Consider the following 18,736-nt stretch of genomic DNA (forward strand, 5'->3'; position numbering starts at 1 on the left):
TGTTCACAATCAAGGAGAAAATATTAATGTTAAGACAGAATGATAGAAAATGCATTAAGATGCATGAAAAACAATAAGGCATCAGGATCTGAATGTATAGCAGCAGAACTATTAAAGAATGGAACACTTAAGATGACGTCCTATCTGAAATAATTATTTATGAGATGTATAAACTGGGGAAAATCCCAAGGAATTGGGAAGAAGCATACATGACGCCCATTCATAAAAATTTCTAGACTATTGCAGAAACTAGAGATGCATCTTGGTGAACAGTACCTTTAGTTGACTACAAAGAAAAATCTTAACATAATCGAAGAGTATGAACCGTATGAAATAGAATAACAAGCGGGATTCCGAGCTGAAAGATCATGCCTTGATTATATTTTTACTACAACTCAACTGACTCAAAAATGAGTTTCAAGGAATCAAGAGATCCATCTCTTTTTGTTGACCTAACAAAAGCATACGATACAGAACCATTAAAAAAACTATTATTAAGATGGCAAAACTATGGCAAATCCTGTAAACTTCTCCAATAAATAATACGATTATTACAGCAGTAAAGCCATTGTACAAACAAAGCACATTAAAAATTAAAGTGGAAAATACCCCGTCGAAAGAATTCCTTGTAACTAAAGAATTGTGGCATGGACGTCGTCTTTCTATGGTTATGTTTAAAAAATATATAAACGACGCCCTAAAAAGGCTTGGAGAAGATCCTGCTCTAACATTGGCGTAAAATTGGAGAACAATACTTTGTACACCTTTCCATTCCATAGAAGATCAAGTTGTTATATCCTAGGACAAAGATGACAATTTTATACTGCAATAAACTTAAGTCTGGGAATATGACTCATACTTCGACGATGCGCAGTGAATCGTGTTTACTAGTGTTACCATGGAAACGACCAGTGTACTGCTTGCCAGTGTCGTAGTTTGAGAAGTACGTATCTCAGAGAGTGTTTGACATGTTGATTTTATCGTGTTGGATAATTTATTATTTTTTTTTAGATTAGTGCTTAGTATATTGGTAGTAGTAATTAGTGTACCTATATTAAGTCATTTAGGGTATCTATAGTGTGTTTATTTTAGTTATTAATAATAGTTGTTAGTTGACAATATGGCTCCTAAAAAATAGGAACAAATACAACCATCATACTTTTGAACAGATAGGAACTCTTTAAATCATCTTGAATAAACTGCAGGTGGCGAAAATCCAAAGACAATGCGAAAATCCGATGACAATAGGAGTGTCCTAATAAAAAGTTATGATATTCGTTCAAAACGAATACAATATTTAAATCAGCTAATTCAATTTTGATCTGAGGGTAGAACCATAATTTATACCAATGAAAGACATATAGGTACACATCAGCCATACTGCACCATATCACTGGGCAGATCAAAGTGGAACACTATAAAGAAACCGATTTCTAAGGGAAAAGGCTGATTATTGTTCAGGCTGGAGAAGAGACTGGATTTGTACCTAACGCTGTGTGCGTTAATATGCGTTTGAATTTTTAAATCAGGTGCATGTTTATAATTAAAAAATCAATTGTTATAACAATAACAGTAATGTAAGCCATAACTACTTTTAAAGTTTCATAATAAATCAAATTCTATTTTTTACAAAAATTTCATAAAAATCTTATTTCTGACTGTCTACGAAACTAATGACGAGTTAAAGATCGTTCAGCAAAAATATAGAATGATTATTTTTATTTTAATTAGCCGAAAAATCCTCTAAAATAATTTTTACGATAATTTTATGACATTTTTTCCATCTGTATATGTATTCTATTTTGAGCTTGAACATTATGGACATCAAGGTCTTCACTTGCCTCCATATCATCCGGAGTTAACCCTTAACCCGAAACATTGGTCTAACGGACCACAGCGAAAGGATAGTCTGCTAATGGCGGCAACAGTGTAGACCTCATGCACTGTCCTTTTAAATACCTTCTTAATAGTGTAGAACAAGCATAGTTCTGCAGTATCATAGCGATCGCTTTAGTGTTTACGTCGTAGTAACAGTAGTTTTCAAAACGTGTAGATCTAGTAATCCAGGTATTTCGAATTGCAGTGTTTTTATGATAGGTCTAGGAGGCCACTTGTTACGGATTGTGTACTGATAAACAATAAGATATTTCATATTTTTTGTATAATAAGCATAATTACTCTAAAAATTTTTAATTTTGTAGTAATAATTGATAGAGCAGGACCTAGCGGAACTGGCTGTAATAAAAAAGTAAATCTGGCTGACCCAGATTTTGAAAAGAATATACAAAGATTACTACTTGCCGACGATCAAGATTTATATTTATTAGAGCAAGGGAGTGACGAGGACATGAGAGATGTTATAGATGATTCGGATAAAGATCCCGACTATGTAATTCGGCAAAGTGAACCCTCTAGCAGCGAAGAATCGAACTCAGATCACAAACTTTTGGAATTAGATGAACCGTTGAATGATTTACAATCCAGAACCGACTTTTTACAAGTAGAAGGGGATGTGAACATATTCAAAGGAAAAAATGGTTTTCAGTGACAGTGAACGGAGCCTCTGAGAAATACAAGGCCACGAACACATAACATTGTCAGAGAATTACGAGGCCTAACAGCGGTAAGCAGGAATCTGGGAAATAGCTCTTCTAAATCAGATATTTGGAAGTTGTTGATTACTGATGAAATGTTGGAACAAATTGTAACATGGACAAATCAAAAAATTATTATAATGAGAGAAAAGTTATCTGATTCGACTAATACATCAAACTATAAAAGCACAAATATAGTTGATTTGAACGCTTTGCTTGGTCTTTTTATGCTATCTTCAATTATAAAATCTTTTCATGAAGATATGCTTCAACTGTTTTCTAAAGATGTTTTGGGTCGGCCAATATTCAGAATGACGATGTCTTTGAAAATATTTGAAATACTTTTGTCGTGTCTTAGATTTGACAATAGCATGGATCGCAAAGAGCGAAAGAAACTGATAAAACAGCGGCTTTTTCAAATATTTTTAATAATTTGGTGACTAATTGCCAGAGGCTATACACGTTGTCAGATTATGTAACTGTGGATGAGACGCTACTTCCATTTAGAGGTCACTGTGGTTTTCGAATTTACATGCCCAGTAAACCTGCGAAATACGGCATATAAGTAATGTGCATGACAGATGCTAAGAGCTCGTATTTCTATAATGGATATATACTCAGGGTATTATTCTGATGGTGTTGGACTTTCAGAAGAAGAACTGAAGCTTTTCAAGCCTGCTCAATGTGTCATTCGACTATCCAAACAAATAGAGGATTCTAACCGAAATATTACTGCTGACAACTATTTTTCTTCAATAGAGTTAGTCACAGAGTTCCAAAAACGCCACCTCACGTATGTGGGTACAGTAAAAAAATATAAGCGAGAAGTTTCTTTGAAATTCCAGGCTAATAAAAGTAGGGAAATTGGTACAACACTCTATGGTTTCTCCAATGACATAACCTTGATATCATATGTACCGAAAAAAATAATGGAGCTGTTCTTTTATTATCCTCTATGCATCACAGCAAAGACAATGAATTAGGAAAACCAGAAATAATTCGATACTATAACAGTACAAAATCGGGAGTTGATGTTTTAGACATGAAGTGTGCCAATTATAGTGCACACCGCCGGACAAGGCGTTGGCCCTTAGCCGTATTTTATATATTATAAATATAAGTTCAGTCAACAGTTACATCCTTAATCTTTGTTACAAAGATAATAAATTACTTCCACGTTTTAAATTTGTAAAAGATTTGGCCTTTGAACTAATTCAGCCTCATCTAAGGCAAAGACTTGAAACAAATCTTCCTCGAGACCTTAGAAAGCAGATAGAGATTTTTTTGGGAATAAATCCCGAAGTGTCTGTCTAGAATATCGGCGACAATGTTTCAGATAATAAGCTTCCCAAAAGAAAATTGTGTAGCATTTGTCCATCATTAAAAATGAGGAAGACGAATTATAAATGTGTGCGTTGCTCAAATGCTATTTGTTTGGAGTGTAGTAGAAAGGATTGCGTTACCTATCTTCAAAATTAGTAGCTATGTAGTATATTTTGTTTACTTAATAACGCCTAATAATGTTGTTTTCTATATTACACATTTTGTTTTTATGTAAGTATTATGTATGAATAAAAATGCTCGTTTATACCTAATAAACCCTTTAATATTTTGCTTTTCTCTTCAAATCCTACATTTGTTTTTGATTTATTTCAATTTTTACCTATACTGGTCCAATAAACCATATGTTTCGCATTAGCAATAAAAGTACTACGTTTCGGGTTAAGGGTTAAACCCTATCGAAAAATATGAGCTTTGATAAAAGGTAGAGTGACAACTCATAATACAGCATTTAATATAAATGATAAAATATAGCAAAAACTAAATTTTCAGAAGTGTTAATAGAGGAGTGGATTAATATATGTAAACACGCGCAAAATTATAAAAACATTTAAATCGAAAAAGAAGATTTGTTAGACACTACGCTGTACCACCTACGCAATTTGTTGTTAATACTGGTTTATCCGGAGAAAGCTTTTCTGATGATGTAATTCAAATTCAGAAACAGTCCGCCCACCTGCGTTAAACCCTACGTCACCTTCCCAAACTTAAATTTGTTGTACTCTACTCAAGTTTATTTTGACATTTTGATGTCCACTTCGGAAATCGTTCTCTAAATACAAACATTAATAACTTTAATTAAATTTAAAGTAAAATTGTGGCTGATTACCAATAAAAATATTAAATTGTATTAAGATGCCATAAGAAAATAGCTTTAGGTTATTTAAAGAATATGAAGAGGGGGTATATACGTGAATCGGTCAAAAACACAATATCTCTGCATTGGGAACCCAACAGGAAGCCTGATCATAAATGAGAACATTGTAATAATTACTTGCGTGGAGTAAAAATATTTAGGTACAATAATTAACTATAGTGGCTGAAAAAGAAATAGAAGAAAGGGTAGGAAGAGGGAAAAAAGTTATAGGATGTCTAAATTTAATATTGTAGTCCAAAGATATATCTCGATAAAAAAAATACCTCCTCTTTAACCCAATCTTTAAAAGTATCATACTGTATGGATGCGAAACATGACAGTTAAACAAATTTCTAGAACGTCGTTTATTATCCTTAAAAATGGACTTCTGGCGAAGATCTGTCAGAAAATCAAGACTGGAATAAATATCCAACGACAAAAACCGTTGGATACGAGAAAATACGACAAAAGATAAGTCACAACACATATTATTGAAGAAATTAAATACAGACCACTTATTTGGTAGCAGATAGACGACTTGCTAAGTAAATATTAAAATGGGTATCAATTAAAAAACGGAACAGAGCAAGACCAAAACAGACATGATTAGGGGGACAAAGAGCAATATGAGAGAGGTATATTCAGGCTGGAGATTAAAACGGCAAAAGAGTATGAAAACTATGAACCATCAGGCATAAGACGCTATGAAAACAAGGCGAAAAAAAATATAAAATGTTTTAATTACATCATTCAGGATGTAAAACATAAATGTAAAAGGTTCACTTTGGAAACTATGAAAAATATAGTTTCACAGGAGACTAGTGGTAAAAGAGATGATACTTATAAAGCTACCACTAAATGATTTGATATTTTACTTGCTTTTTTAATATATTCAGTAGAATTCATCCTCATCATCATCAATGGCATTACAGCTCGTTATGAGCCAAAGCCTTCTTAAGATCAATCTTCCATTCGCGCCTGTCTCTGGCAACTCTTCTCCATGCTTTAACTCCGATGGATTTTAGACCATCCTCTATGTTATCTTGATACCTAAGTTTTGGTCTTCCTCTGGCTTGTCTTCCCACTGGTCCTCTTCGGTCGAAAATTTTTCTGATCGTTGCATCTTCATCTCGCCTAATTACATGTCCTATTCATCGAAGGCGTGCTAATTTAATACATTTTACAACGTCAGGTTCCCCAAAACTTCTATATAACTCAAAGTTGTAGCGCCTACGCCACAAACCCTTATCTTGGATTGCTCCATATATTTTCCTTAGAATTTTTCTCTCGAAACGTTTAAGCAATTCTTGGTCGTTCTGTGCAAGTGACCACATTTCAGACCCGTATGTTAACACTGGCCTTATTAGTGTTTTATATATGGTAACTTTAATTTTTCTGGGTAGTTTTGGGGCCATATGCTTCCTAAAGCCATAATAGCACTTATTGGCAAGCACTATTCTTCTTTTAATTTCTTCGCTAACATTGTTGTCTTTGGTCAGCAGCGAGCCCAGGTAGACGAAGGTGTCCACACCTTTCAGTTCCAGATCATCAATTAATAGTCTAGGTATCTGGTTGCCTGATCTAGTACAATACATATACTTGGTTTTCAGTGCGTTTATTTTTAATCCCATTCTAAGTGCAGACGCCCTTAGTGATCGAAATGCTTTGATCAGAGATTCTGTGGACCTAGCAATAATGTCTATGTCATCTGCATATCCGACCACTTGTACAGATTTATTAAAGATGGTGCCATTCGTATTTGAAATTCCACCATAGCCTGTAGAAGTTTTTGTCTGTTGACTGAGTCGTATGCGGCTTTGAAATCAACGAATATGTGGTGGGTGTTGACTCCGAACTCAAACGTTTTCTCAAGAATCTGCCTGACTGTGAAGATTTGATCCGTTGTTGATTTATTGGGTTGGAAACCGTACTGGTAGTTCTCAACTATTTGTTCAGCATAGGGGATCAATCTTCTATACAATACGTTGGACAATACTTTATATGCCACGTTAAGTAGGGTGATGCCCCTATAATTATCATACCCCATCATATCTCCCTTTTTGTGAAGAGAGTACATTACACCTAATTTCCAGTCCGCGGGCGTTTCCTTTCGTTGCCAGATTTTGGTTATGATATTCTTAGAGAGATATGATATTCTTCATTAAATAATACAAGGCAAGATAAACGGAAGAAGAGACCAGGTCGAAGAAGAAAGTTATGGCTTAGAAACCTGAGGGGCTGGTTAAATAGATCCTCTCCATCCTTTTTTCGAACTGTCGTCAACAAAATTAGTATAGCTTATTTGAAAGTTGACGCACTATAATCGTCCATAGCACTGGAAGAAGAAAAGAAAAAATAACACCTTTTAAAAATTGTAAGGTACAGTACTGGTTCAAGTAATTTTTAAAATACAGTGTATTTTAATTTACATTTAATCAATTGACCGATGACTATGACGTAATGTCCCATTGGTATTAATGCAAGTATAATTTAAACTGAAATATATACTTAGATGCATTCATAAAGTTTTTCCCATTAGCAAATCTTTCATACTGCATTATATCAAGCGCTGAATAGGTTTTCAGAAAATTAAGTCATTAAAATAAGTCGTAAATGCTATTCTATAAAAGTTAATGTCCAACTGCAATAAAGAAATTTAATTTATTTGAAATTAATTTCTACCGGGTGGTCAAGTTTCATTTTTTAATTAGAAATGTACAATCAAAGGTATTAATTTAGTTTAGTAATGAAAGCGAGCATTTCAGACGTTTTTACTTGATAGTTCACGCAATATATTTTGCAATTATTTAACCTTGGCCGATTTAACGTTCGATGACATAGGTACTACAGTTTTAAAACTATTTCGACTTGATCGACAACTTTTTTGCAGGTTTTCATTTATTTACAATGTATTATTTATGGTTGTAGGCTTACCATACGTCCATAATCCATATTTGGAGTTGTGAGAACCAAATGTGAAGTGATAATTTTAAATATGTTTGCACGTTGTCATAAAGGTGCGTATACATATGCGCGCCGAGCATTTGTAGCATGTTCGTTAGATTAAGTCGCGCATAAATGGCGCGCAAACGTCACACCATGATCTACCTTCTGTCAGTTTTTCAACCAACGCTTTGATGGTTCGCGTGACATATTTAGACGAGATCGCGAAAGGTTTGTTGGTTTTGGCACGTTTGAGTATATAAATATTTGGTAGTATTGACTTGATCGGAAAAAATATTATAAAACTTACTGATGCTCACCATAGGAAATCCCTATTGCGGGAGCCTCAACATACAGAACCATTAAGCTCATCATAAGTACAAAACCATTTAATGTTTTAAGCAGGTTAGTGTGTCACCAACGCCGTTGCTTTTTTTCTTTTTGTACAAATTTGCCATTACCAAGACCAAAAAATCAAAATTTCAACAAACGTTGAACGCGGAGAGCACAAACGGCGCGAAGTGCACGGCGCGCATATCTATATGTATATTATTACTGTAACAAACCTAGGTGCATTTTGTGGCGACAATTGTAATACAAATTTTAAAGGTGTACACAAAAGAGGACAAAACAAGAACTCAATGTGTTCTCGAAATTGGATGTGGCATACATATTGTACACAATACACTTCACAATTCTTTTGGATGGCTTGCCAATCGAAATTGAAGTACTAGTTGTCAAAATATATAAACATCTTCATACCTACATAGTTGGACTAACTCAGGTATAGTATTTCTGTTAATGTGTTAATGTCGAATATAAAAACCTAGTCCAATATGGAAGTACCAGATTTCTCTCTCTGTTGCTGGCAATTGAAAAAATTCTAGATGCATATATTCGAAGAACTGAAATCATACTTCCTTTCTCATGAAAACTGTCCACGCGCAATAATAGATTTCTTTGAAAGTGAGATGGGTGAATATGTTTTTGGTTTGTGCATGGACAATTAAATAATTTTAACAAACTTGTGCTACTCATGGAAAAAAATTGTGCAAGCGCTATCTTTATCGCAGATATGGCCAAAATTATCTACCAATATCTTGGTCAACGGCATAAGGATGTAGAAGGCAAGGGGAAATCATTACATTAAAGATCCCCATGGATATCCCTAGTACAATCATCATGGTTTTAGAAACCAATAACGGCGTTACTGATCATGGCCCTTGGAAGCCAAGATCCGGCAGGGGAGAAGAAGACAAGGACTCTCAAGTCGTCAATCAGCGAATTCCTTGTCAAAAGAACGTAGATGAGAAAATCAGACTGTCCAACACTAGAATAGGAACCTGGAATATTTAGAGCATGTTTCAGTATGGTAAAATGCACAATGTTATTCAAGAAATGAACAGGTTGAATATCGATGTACTGGGTATAATTGAGGCATCTCATATCAAAACTTGTCTTATCCACGTTATGAAGTTTCTTGTAAAATCAAAAAAACCTTTACCGAAGTTATTTTTGTACGAGCGAAAAGGTACACCAAGTGTTAATATACAATAAAATGTAAGAAAACTTAAACATTAATTTATTTAAACGTACAATATTATCATTTTGGTAAAAAAAATAAACAAAAATGGATAAGGCAAGTTTTGATCCGTCAATTTGGATTTGGCAAGTTATGCTACAAAAAAAAAATAAGAATCCCACTAGGTTTATGGAGGAAATTTTTTTATTGTTGTTTAAAGACATTATTTCAAGCAAAATATAACACATTGTAAACTAAATTCTTAAGTCTTTATCGTCTCCTGTTTCCACTGGTCACAAAAATGGTCTTCGTCAAAAATTTCTTCAGAATTAGGTTCTGTCAATGGTTGCGCTATTCCCTCTAAAACATCTTTAAAGAACTTTAAATCATTCCGCTTTGTTTTCTATTCCCTTCCAAAATGCTTCTCCAATAAATTGTTTACATCTGTTAACTTGGCAGGTTTTAATGGTACACCCATTGGAATAACTTCTGGAGAAAGATGCTCCAACTTTTTGCCTTTTTTTAAAATTGACTTGGTTATTCCAGTGTCCGAGCAATAGAAAGGTTCTCCCTGAACCATAACATTTCCACTACGATTTTTTGTTAGTATAAATCTCTTGGAATCGGAAAACTTAAAATGCCAGGAGCCCACGGGTTTTAGAAAATCATTAACAGCAGGAAGAAGGCGAAATACCAAACAAAATATTCAAACAGATGCCATTAGGAAAAAGAACAAGAGGAAGACCGAAACTGAGATACTTAGAACAAATAGAAAATGATATAATAACCTTAAAAATAAAAAACTGGAGAAAAAAAAGCACGAAACAGATCAGAATGGAGAAGAATCCTGGAAGAGGACAAGACCCAAAAAGGGTTGTCAAGCCAGTGATGATGATGATGATGACCAACAGCAGATTTCCAGTCCATAACGAGACAATCTTGCCCTAAATTTCTTACAGTGCCGTGTTCCTTAAATAGGTCCAAATATATTTTAGGATCGATGATTGTCGAAGTTTTTTTTAATTCTTTTTCAATTCGCCCGAACTCCCTATCAGGTGGTAAATATGAATGTCCAGGAACAGGAAAAATGATTTTTATAGTTTTAATGTTACAAAATATGCCTATAATGCCTACAAAAAGTAAAAAACAATACTTTATTAATAATTTGTCAATTTTAGACAAAGCTACAATATACCACTCATATTTTAATATTTCTCGTCTCCCCTTTGATTTGTCTCCAACAACTGTTCTACTTCTACCTCTCTCTGCCGACCTTATTTTTTGCTCCATGTTTAGACCAATGAGTTTCGTATAATTTTAAAAAATAGAACTTGACTAAATTTATCAAATAAAACAAAAAACAATGAACATGTTAGCACACTGCACAGACAAACGTTTGCTAATATACTGCCTTAACTTAACAACCGAATAAAAATAAAATTGTTAGTTTGGATCACGTGCTTCATGTTTCCAGCATTCTTATAGGCTGCGTGGATCAGGCGAGTTTTGACACGTAAGATGCAGTGGATAAGGCGAGTTTTGCGCTGAGAGCAATATTTTGCCGTTGAATATTAATGGAATAAAGTAACATTTGTTACGGAAATATTACTCTAAGAGGAGCATAATATAAACCTTAAGAATACGTTATCATATTAACCTTATTTTTCGTAAAATTTGGATAAGGCGAATTTTGCTATGAGAGACCTCAATTGAAACCAGGTGGCCCAACTTAGGTTGTTTTTCAACAGACCAAGCCACAATATATTATTCCGGTAGCGAAAATAACTAACATAGAAATAAGAAGTGGAATTATTTTACCTAGATATCAAAGATATCAAAGTATCTGAAATAAACAGAACATCGATTTTATTCAGGTTTAAGAAAATAACTAGTTTCTGCTTATGGTTCAGCAGCCCATTAGCGCTCCATCTGGCACCTCTGAGAATGTTTAAGAATGTCTTTGGTTAATGACTTGTGTTGATAAGTTCAATATTATACTATTTTTACTCACGAGTTGCGGTAAAATGTTTTGAACTCGATTCGGAAACAAACAAATTTACATCAATAACTATATTCCTATCCTAGTTGTTAATATTACTCCTCCCCTTAAGAACTTTCCCGATAGTCATCAATTAGTGCATTTAAGCCGATGATCACCGTTGTTTAACTAACCCTAACGGAGTTTTTTACTATATTTTCTCAAATGTTTAATAAGAATCCTTGCATCGGCATGTAAGTAAGAATATTTAATTGTTTCATTGATTTGATTGATTTCGCGTGCAAAATTGAAATTTAAAATCGCCGATCGATTCAAGCGTTGTTTCTGAGAGAACTGTTCATTCTACACATAAGTGCAAATTAACATTTTTCTTTAAAATTATCTCAGGTATATTTTATTAAAACATCTATGGCGTACAAATTCTTGGTAAATCGTGGTTTTTCGTTTTTCGTTCCATTTTTAGGGGTAAACGATTATTTTTTTTAATATTGTTTTTTTTTTTTTCAAATACTTATTACTTTTCATAAAAACGTTTTCGACCAGCTCGAAGCAATTGTGATATTAAGAAAATATAATTTAATTACCAGATACCGTAAAACATTGGTAATGGGCTGTTTATATCATAAAATATACTCACAGGGACAAATAAATAATAACCTTAGAATGCCTAATTCTAACAATTTCACGCCTCATTGACACCGAATATATTTCTTGGAATCATACGATTATAAGGATTAAAATAATATTCAAATCAACATGATACATTTCCCACTGAAAGCGGTAACAAATTGCTAGAGGTGTATCCGAACAGAAGCAACGACATCAATCAGTGTTGTCACAATAACAGCTATCATTTCTTACGTATTAAGGCATTAGTCAATGCTACCAACACAAAGACTATTAATTTGTTGTAGTCTGGCGTAAAGCATAGAAGTACAGTAAAAAATAGGTGAAGGAATCAAGCATTTGGATTTTTGTAAAAAAATTTAATATAAAATACGTAAGATATACCACAAGAGTTTTGAGAAAAATTTCAGTTTGACAGTTGAAATATGACGTATGAAATAATAGGCAATCAAAGCTCAAACTCATTATTTTGCTCATAACTTAAAATCAGGTCTATTTATAAATGTGATTTCAAGAGAAAACTTTTTCAGAAACAAAAGATATACATAATGAGATATGCTACATTAAAATCAGTTAATAAACTAGTAATAAATAAAAACTTAGTAATAAAAAGTTATTGCAAAATGAACATCAAATTCGTTGTTTTTTAATATTGTTAATAACTTTTTTATTATTTAATAAAATGTGTTTAAATGCACCTGAACTTGAGTGTCTTATCGTGTTTGAATTGTGTCAGAAGATGGACCAGATCGGCTGAATAGTTTTACTTCTTCTTTAAGTACAATCTTCGCGAAGAAGGTTGTCAATTATCATGGCTGTTCTGACCTTCGAGGCAGCTGCTCTGTACAATTGCCTTGAGCTACAACCAAACCACTCTCTCAGGTTCTTCAACCAGGAAACGCGTCTTCTTCCTACGCTTCTCCTACCCTCTACTTTTCCTTGAATTATGAATCTCAAGATGTTGTATCTTTTGCCTCTCATCACATGTCCGAGATATCGTATTTTCCTTTCTTTTATTGTATTTTCCATTTCCCTCTCTCTGCCTATTCTCCTTAACATTTCTGTATTCGTGACTCTATCTACCCATGGAATATTTAACAATCTTCTAAATGTCCACATTTCAATCGCGTTAAGTCGATTTATTGTATTCCGGTTTAATTTCCATAATTCAGCTCCATAGTAGAGTACACTGTGTACATAGCATTTAATTAGCCTTATTCTGAGGGCCAATGTCAAATCTTTGCTGCATAAAATCTTTTTCATTTTCACGAAGTTGGCACGTGCTTTTTTAATTCTGACTCTTATTTCTGCAGTATAATTGTTATTTTTTGTGACTATCGTTCCCAAGTAAGTATGTCTTTTTACTCTCTCAATCTGCTGGCCGCCTTCCGTTAATATTTCGTTTGTATTGTTGTTCTTGCCAATTTTCATGAATTCGGTTGTTTTGATTTTAAGAGAGAGTCCATATTCTGCACTATATCTTAATATTTTGTTCATTATTCTTTCTAAGTCTTCCAAGTTGTCGGCTATTATGACTGTATCGTCGGCATCCCTAATGTTGTTAATTAAACTTTCGTTCACTTTAATGCCGACTGTCTCGTTTACCAAAGCTTCTTGCATGATTTCTTCAGAATAAGCATTAAACAATAACGGCGACAGTATGCAACCTTGCCTGATCCCTCTCCTTATCTTCACTTCTTCTGACACTTCTCTTCCAATTTTCACATTTGATAGTTGGCGGTAGTATAAATTTGATATCAATGTTACATCCCTCACATCCAGATTCTTGTTTTTGAGTACTTCTATAAGTCGGTCATGTTTTACCTTATCGAATGATAAAAACACCAGAGGAGAAAACACCGAAACACTAGAAAGAAAATTATTAGACTCCCAAGATCTTAAAATCATTCAGTATCTGTATGAACCCTAGGTAGCAATAATACAGTTTGAAAACACACTAACACAAGCTGTTCCAATTAAACCTGAAGTGAAAAGGGCTGCGAACTGAAACCTATGCTATTTAACATATACTCTGAGATTGTATACCAAATCGCACTTAAAGGCGCAGAAGATAGCATAAAAGTAAATTGACAATTAGTAAATAACTTAAGATATGCTGATGACACAGTTATAATTGTAGATACTCCTGTGCCTGCTTGACAAGATATAAGTTAAAGAATATTTTCAATAAGAGAAGGCACTCAAGCACTCGAAGAAGAAGGTATGAAAAGAATGTGTCAAAGAAAATAGTACATAACAATGATAACAGACTACTGCTAGACACTACAGGAAGAAATTCTAGATATTATGTATAAGAGAAAATGCTACAGCAAAACTGAGTTCATTTTTGTTGTCATTCAGCGCACGAAAAACCATATAAATGAATTGAGATTATGAAAACAGCTATAAATAATTTTTTGCAGCCTTAGGTAATTAATCAAACTGAAATTTATAATTTGCAGTTTAATATCAATGATATACTTGATAAATGGATAAATAATTCCTATAATTATATGTAAATAAGAAATAAATTGCACTTAGTAAAGTTCAGTAATGTGTCTCTTGTACCGCTGACCTTTATCGACTTCAGTGACTAGTCAGAAGCGACCTTTATATAATATTATATGCAGATATTTGAATTCAATTTGTTTCCAAATTTGCATATATAAACTCAAAACGTATACAATTTATTACCATATTGCAACAAACTTTCACTTTTACTATGGTTTATTTATAAAGATGTGATGTCATCAGCAGAAAACAATGGATTGTGTCTAATAAGCAACTGTCAATGTACCATTCTTTGCTTTTGTTCGATATTGTGATATTTAGGAACTTATAGGGGGCGAGAAAATAATAAAAAATAGATATACAAATGTATAGTAGATAAGCTAAATTTTAGACACTAAATTCTGAGAAATGATAATTAACAACATTAACACTGTTACAAGGTTGTGATTATAGATAATTTATCAACTTTTATATTAGTAATTCACCTACAGTCAAATAGTTACAAAATAAGGAACTTGTTAAAGTATCTAATGAAACATGACAAAGCTGACCAGTAGATAATCGAGGTTCGAGAGAGGTATATCACTCAATCTGGGCGTTCACCTAATACTCAGTGCGGCATCACTTACGTTGTTAAGTGAATTTTAATAATTTAGGCAGAGTGGCTCAAAATAGTTCTTGCGGGCAAAACGATCGTTAACATTACATTTGTAGTGGCGTGCCCATCACCCAACGTACTTCTTCTGTCAGTTGAAGCCGCCGTAGAAGCATCGCATTTCCAGAATTTCGCGTAAACAGTGATTTTATATAAGTTTGATGTAAGTTGACTCCCCTGAAACCATTGTTATATTACTTTTAAACAAGTAGGAATGTTCAATTATGATATAGATGCTGTGTCCAATATATTGCCCATAATTTGAGATGTTTACAAAATACCTAACCTTTACCGCTACGTAATAAACATGTCTGCCAGACAAGTTTGCTCGTTCGGACAAAATGATCCCCAAAGGTATAGGATTAAATCATCCCGGGATCATTTTGCCTTCTCTAGTAAAAAATGTATGATAAAAAATAATAGGTCACTTATTGTGACCTATATTTGTATGGTTCTAAGCAAGAACAACAGCTTGTAACCTATATTCTCGACTCCCCTGAAACCATTGTTATATTACTTTTAAACAAGTAGGAATGTTCAATTATGATATAGATGCTGTGTCCAATATATTGCCCATAATTTGAGATGTTTACAAAATACCTAACCTTTACCGCTACGTAATAAACATGTCTGCCAGACAAGTTTGCTCGTTTGGACAAAATGATCCCCAAAGGTATAGGATTAAATCATCCCGGGATCATTTTGCCTTCTCTAGTAAAAAATTTATGATAAAAAATAATAGGTCACTTATTGTGACCTATATTTGTATGGTTCTAAGCAAGAACAACAGCTTGTAACCTATATTCTCGACATAGAAAGCCAAATATATGGCCTTACGCCAAAGACGTAAGGTCCATGGCGTACCAACTTGCATTTAGGACTGCCATTATGCATAGATTTTCGGACAAAACAAAACCTGCTGGTAAAGAGTGGTTAAAGGGTTTTCGGCATCATCTACTTTCACTGAGATCTCCTTAAGCAGCATTGATCGCCCGCAGTCGTACTTTTAACAAAATTCTTGTCACAAAATTATTCACTTTGCTTAAAACCATATTGGAAAAAACGCCATTTTCCGCACTCAGGATATATAATGTAGTTATGACGTATGTGAGTACAGTACCAGGAAAAAACTGTAATATTCTTGTTAAAGGAGGTCGGAAACAAGTTGGTACAGTAGTCTCTGACGAACGAGGTGTATCTACCACCCCAGTCACTTGTATATCTGCGGGAGGTTCATGTGTTCGATTGACGTTAGTTTTTTTTATACAGAAAATGAAAGGGGAGTTAAAAGATGGGGCATTACCAGAAGCAGATTCAGATGTAATGATTCTGGGTGGACAAATCTCGATGTGTTTGCAGATTGGTTTGATCATTTCAAATCTTAAGTTAAACCATCAGCAGAAGAACCAGCGCTCCTATTTTTTGACAGTCACCTTTCTCACACTAAGAACGATGTTATCGTTAAACCCAGGAGTAGTTTTGATACCATGTTATGCTTGCCTCCACATATTACACACAGGCTACAGTTATTAGACCTAAGCTTTATGTATCCTCTTAATCACTACAATAATCAAGCACTAGAAAAATATTTTTTTTGTTTTACAGACTTTCCAATGGTAAGATATTTTTAACTTTTACCTCAAGAATTAGATGAATCTCCTACTTCATCTTCAGATTCACTAGAAAGAATGTCATTCTCTTATCCTGAGCGTTTTCATTCTAAAAGAAATATTGAAATGAACCTTGCAAGAAGAAGCTAAAAATGTACTTATAGATACATCTCTATTGCTAGACTGTATAATATAAGAGAGATCATCAATACCATCATCTTCATCTAAATTACTGTCGTCAGATTCATCTGCCACTGATCTTAAAATAATATTTTTATTTCTTTTGCCCAGATTTCCATTAAAGCTATTTATACTAACCTAAGGCAGTTCTATGGCGTAATGATATAAAGTTACCTGAAAGTAACGTCCAACGTCTGTTGGCCAGTGTCTCTTCAATCTTCATCTGACTTCTGGTTCGAGGTGTAGTTGCCTTGCTTCTTCATTGGAGTGGGCTGGCAGGGGTCCTAGATAGTTTCTTGTTAGTCTTCTGATTTCTTCTGCAACGAACGGTATACCAGAGTTGTCATCCAATGTTTTGTTACTAACGTACCACGGCGTGATGAAAATCATTCTGAGTATCTTGGATTGGATTCTCTAAATGATTTGGGTATTAGAAGGCTTGCACAGCCCCATAGTTGCAGTTCGTAAGTCCATATGGGCTTTATTATGCACTTATACACAACAAGTTTATTATCTGTAGAAAGCAGAAATTTTCGGCATATTATCCAATTCATTGGACTTATTTTTATGTTTGTCTTAGTTTTTTTGCCAAATGTTTGCTTTCCAAGTAAGTTTTTGGTCAAGTGTCATTCCCAAGTATTTGACTTCTGTTTTTACTAGTAGCAATTATATCATCCAGTGTGATTCTCGGGTATGTTTCGATGATGTTTCTGTTTGTAAATGTATTTGGTTTGACGTGATGTGGTTAACTTTGATTTTCTTTTTATTCATCCAGTCTTGTAGTAGATTTAGGAGTATTTAAAGGTTTTCTGATGCTATGTATATTATGGCGGTGTTATCTGCGAACATAGCTACTGTGATAGTATTTGTCATTTAAAACTTGATTTGTTATTCTTATTTTAAATTTATACTTACTAGTTGTGTATTAATTATTGATCCCACAACTCTATTAAAAAATGAAGAGTCCTTTATGCTTACAAACAATATAAAATGACAAAAACTTGCAAGAAATTGTACCACGTGTAAAAAATGACTGACGAGAACATCTGAAAATTTAGGGTTAAAATACAATGAATCTTCCTGAATCCTTCAATAAGAACTTTATCACGTCATTGTAGAGCATTACAGCTTAGTGTTCATCAAATTAGCCTATGGAAAATAAAGTATGTTATGAATGTTTACACATCTATTTTTAAAAGCTCTTATACCTCACTGCAAATATTGCTCTTTGTTAATTATTCCCGACGAACAATGTCTAACCCTCGTATTAATATTTTGTCGGCCGAACTTTTTCTGTAGCCATAAACTCGCGTGTGCTTTCAAGGTAAATGGTGATATTGTGAGAAAAGCCAGTATCGGTATGTGAATCTTTTGTCACGACTCGTTCAAAATATTCCAATCATGTGTTTTTTAGTAATTAATGGGACTGCATTTTACATCTAACAGAAATGAACATTTAAGGAAATCAGACAAAACAAAGGGAAGCATGTATTGTGTAAGACGATTATGAAACTAATACATTTATAAATAGTAAGCGGTTTGTATGATTTATATTGAGATTTCTTTTGTCAAAAAGGTAATAAAAGGAAAATTTATAAACCTGAAATATAAGACTGAAATTGTTTTCTACAAATTCTAGAGATTTATATAACTCGTAATATATTGTTTTTGTCAATTGGCGGTAAATGGATTCTTGAGAGTTTAACTTTTTTTATGCTCATTTATATATATCCACCCAAATATCAAATTTACCATGGAACTAGAATCTTCTCAAGCCATTAATTTTCTAGATTTATCTATTACCAGACTCAACAATCAATTTGACTTTGGTATCTTTCGCAAGCCTACCCAAACCGATCATGTTATTCATTCTTCCTCCAATCACACTCTATCACATA

The sequence above is a fragment of the Diabrotica undecimpunctata genome, chromosome 8 (genome assembly GCF_040954645.1).
Source record: "Diabrotica undecimpunctata isolate CICGRU chromosome 8, icDiaUnde3, whole genome shotgun sequence".
NCBI lineage: Eukaryota > Metazoa > Arthropoda > Insecta > Coleoptera > Chrysomelidae > Diabrotica > Diabrotica undecimpunctata.